Here is a 4640-nt window from a genome sequence, read left to right on the forward strand (position 1 = left end):
TTCGCGGTCTTTAAAGGGATTTAGGGTTTGCGGGTTTTTCGATTAAAGTCCGCCTTTGTTGCTTGTTTACTTGAGGATTAATTACTTTTGTAGGTTCATCATCATCAAGTAAGTGTTTCATCCACCCTTTATGCATTCTCTCTTTGTTTATTTCGAATTTCATGAGGTGATTTCGATTTTAGGGTTCGAAAATCCATGTCTAGTCGAATTTTTCCGACTTAATTGTTCTTATATGCCCTTAACTAGCTTACTTGATGATCTTATCGCAATTCCTTACTGTTATTGCTTGTTTAATTCGAAATTTACGCGAGATCCCGCGACTAGGGCTTCTCAGTCGAATTTTTCGACTGTTAGACGGTCTATATGCTGCCATGCTTTGTTTAACTGCAGTTCTTGCCTACTTGTTCTTTGCCGTTAATCTTTTTTCCGTCCCCTTTCGCCATTACTTGCTATGAACTATTGGGAATTCATGTTCTGTGAGTCAAATTTTTCGCCTGCTAGGAGTCTTATATGTTGACATATGCAGTTCTCTTGCTAGCTTTAGTCTCCAGTAGCAGTCATCACAATGTCACTTTATCAGCACTCACATATTGTATTTCGAAGCTTTGAGGAATTGTTGGGTTTTGTTTGCTGCAAGTCGAATTTTTTTCGACTGATAGGGCCATATTTTGCTGTCACATGTTGGTTAACGTGCTGTTTTAACCACGGTTAACAGTAGTTTTCTCTTATCATGCCCTTTACCATGTTGCAGGATGGATACTAGTTCTTTACCTTCTACTAGTACCACTTCCAGTCCGTCCGTGAGCGAGCCAGTGGTCCCTGCTGTTGCCACTAGCTCTGCCTTAGTCACCACCGCGGCTTTAGTTGTTACTTCTACCCCTGCCAGGCCCCTCACTATGCTGGAAAGAGGATTCATCCCTCGTTTCCCGGCGCCTGGTATGGTGCCACCCAGGCCGCATCAGCAGGCTAGTTAGCTGGCTACTACTCCCAGCCCTTCTGGGCTGTTGTCACGGGAGAGGGCGCTCTTACCCCTTTACCAGGGATGCCCACAATACGTTTTGTTTCCACGGCTCACCGGACTCGGTTAGCCGCTTTACTTCGTTGCCCTCTCTCCTCCACCCGTTTTCTTGCACGGACTGACCTAGAGACCTTAGGAATTTATGAGGAGGTCTGTAGTTTGTTAAACGGGACGGGTATGTCGGGTCTGATTACCTTGCAGGAAGCTGCTATTCGTATCCCCACTTACGAGTTTTTCAGCTCCTACTCTTTTGACACCGACTCTTACGATGCCAACCCCTCTAGTCCTTGCATTCACTTCCGACTCCGCAATGAGTCGCACCACTGGACTTTGGCCAGGTTTGGGGAGGTTTTAGGCCTAGTTAGTGACGGCCCCGTAGACCCACCTCGGGATCTCCTTCAGCCACTCTGGGCTGCACTTTCTCACACTCCCTTCCCCGCACGGAGGGGAGCTCACGTTCACTTACCTGCTCCCCGTTACTTCTTGCGTCTGATAGGAGAGACCATCTTTGGGCGACCTGAGCCCAATAACGTGACCAACACTGAGCTAGCGATTCTCGCGGGGTACCTCAACATTGACTCCGGTACCCCGTTTGTTCTAAACATTGCTTACTTGGTAGCTCAGCATTGGAACGGGATTGGGACGAGGGTCAAGACCGCTGTTGTCTGCGGCGGGCTAGTGACTAGGATTGTCCGCCATCTTTACCCCACTGAGCCTAGGCTTACTGCGCCCGACAGGCAGGCTTACCTTGATTTGGCTTCCATGGCTGACTTCGCCTGGTTCCCGAAGAAGGGCGCGAGGACGTGGAAGATTTGTGGTTCCCCGTCTGTTACCTTGTCGTGCCCTACCCTTCCTCCACTTTTACCGCTCCCGACTGCTGCTGAGGGAGCGAGGCCACCTCCACCCACTTAGCACCTCACCTTCACCCCTTCTTCTTCTTCTAGGAAGAGAAGGCGGGAGGCCGGAGAGTCATCTACCCCTCAGGTTCAGACTCCGGCTCAGACTGGACCCACACAGACTCCCACACCTACACCTTCACTCACTCCTCCTCCTTCTGGTCCGGCCTTTCCGGCCAATTTTGTTTGCCCTCCTGTTTTAGGGGCGCCCGAGGTCATGGACCAAGGGCGTCGTGATGCCCTGCTTCTGGATATGTGCAGGTACCTTACTAAGATGAGACGGGATATGGCCTTGGCTATATTCCCGCTCTACGAGTTCCATATCCGAGCACGGCGACCGGTTCCAGCAGGGTGGCCGCATCCCTCCTTCTACCGATACCCAGAGTGTGGGTACCCTCCACTCCCTTCTGACTCAGAGGACGAGGCGGAGGAGACACCGGTAGCACGAGAAGTGCGGTTCTGGTGAGGTGAGGGCGGCACGGAGAGCTGCGGAGAGGAGGCAAGTGACCCTCCGTTTACACCGATTGCGGAGGAGGTGGGCTGGAGATGACGATTAGAGGTACCCCTTGTTTGTTCTTTGGTTTGGGGAGACCGTTTTGTTGAGTCGGAGTACACAGGCGACGGCGGTGCACCGACGACGAGTAGCTCTTGGTCTACTCACTTCCCGATTTTACGTGGTTTGGGGAAGTTCGCGTTCTTTGTATGTACCTCTTACTCTTTTTATTTTGTCTCCTTTATTTTTATTTTGCTGGTTGTATACTCCCATCCCCCATTTTTCTGCTGGTGTATGCTGGAGGACAACGAGGGCGTTGTCCGTTTTGGTTTGGGGAGGGTATTGCATCCTTTTGAGTCTGCATCTGCATTTGTTTTGCATTCACGTTTAATTTCTCGCTTGCATTGTTGTTTATTTTCAATAAAAAATCAAAAAAATCCAAAAAATTAGGAAAATTCAAAAACATTTCACGTTTACTTTTGCATATAGGTTGAGTCGGAACGGTAGATTCCCGTGATGAAATTGCACTATAACTTGTCATTTTACTTGAGCCTTGCACTTTTATTGATAGTTTTTAGCCTTGTCATACACATAATCTACGAATTTCTGTTCAAATATAAGCTGATTGTTTAGACTTGACCTATAAACTGGCAAACTACTTAAAAATTCTGAGTTTTAGAGCCATAACTGGTGACATTCATGACCAGTTCATTAGGAATTTTGAGAGTAGTACTCCTTGCATAGCATGTTCGTCTCATTTGCACATTTATGACATTCAATTTCTCGTCAAATGCACATATTCGGGTTTGTGGTTGGTGTCACATGCAGGGAGGGTCTTGCAATTTCCCCTTTCTTTATATCTTTCACCCATTTAGCTCCACATTAGCCAAAACTTGCCTTTTTGACCCATTAGCTACATTCCAAACTGAGCCTGCCTAGTCAAGCTAGTTAGTGTGTTCTTTTGTGGTATATTTTCCATTGCAGTTTGGTCCGTAATTCTTGTTTGGAGTTGGTGTTTGTATTAAGGAAGGAGGAAAAAGAAAAAAAAAGTAAGTAAAAAAAAAAAGAAGAAGAAAACGTGAAAGAAAGAAAAAAAAAAAGAAAAAAAAAATATGAAAAAGAAAACAGAAAAGAAAAAAGAGCTGAAACGAAAAAGAAAGAAAGAAAAATTGTGAAAATAGTTGTACCCTCTTGTCAGAGTTGAGAAGATGTTCGAAGATGTACAATCGACGTGGGTTGTTTGTTCCAGTTAGTTGTTTCAGACGGTGTCTTTAAAAGGGAAGTTTGTGACCGTCTGACTCCTCCGTTCTATCCCATATTTTTTGAGGAGATTGTGCTTTGAGTCTAGTGAGTTTTGTGCCAAGTGAAGGGCACTAGTACTTAGTTTTTCAGTCAGTTGAGATCCGGATGGTTTCATTATGGTCCTGTTAGGAACTAGCTTGACGCTCTTACCTCCACATTCCCATAACTTGTTTTGCCTTTTCTCACCTGAACCTCACTATTCCCATATTATTTGCAACCCTCGGCTGTGACGGACATTATCGGTTGGAATTTGTGCATTAGTACTTGAATTGTCTTTCATTTTTGTTGCATGCATGTTATGTAGGTCGCAGTTAGGTGAGTGACTGTCCTTTCTTCTTTCTTTTACATATAACATTTGCCCTTTACTTCATGAGAGAAGAGTGACCACGTGAGAGTCCAGTTTTGTTGGTCTTGCAAGGTCGATAGGTCGACTTTATTTAAACGACTTATAATTCGTTTGCGTATTGACTTTGCCTAGCTTTAACTCGATTTTTGTTGCATTAATTTGGCTCAAGTAGACAAGTTAAGCTAGCTCTGAGTTATCATTTCCGTTCCATTAGTTTAGTTTTGAGTTTACTCGAGGGCGAGTAAAGGTTTGGTTTGGAGAGATTTGATACGTGCCTAATGTATAGTTTTTTTGGCCTATTTCAGCACGTATTTCTATGCATTTCTATATTGTTTTTATGGTATTTTGCCCCGAATTGGCTACTTTGGTGTATTTTGTCCTTTTTGTAGGAATGATCGCGAAAGTAGTGGAACCATACCCCTTTTTGTCCTTTTTGCATGCATTTAGAGGAGACGGGATTGTCCCAGAGTAAGATACTGCACTTGGAAGCGTCATGGCACGCATTACGAGGCACTTGGGTGAAGACGAGAGCTGAAATGAAGACATAACCACTCGATCGAGAGGTTTCCCAGTCGATCGAGTGGT

Source organism: Silene latifolia, chromosome X (assembly GCF_048544455.1).
Source record: "Silene latifolia isolate original U9 population chromosome X, ASM4854445v1, whole genome shotgun sequence".
NCBI classification, from domain to species: Eukaryota; Viridiplantae; Streptophyta; class Magnoliopsida; order Caryophyllales; family Caryophyllaceae; genus Silene; species Silene latifolia.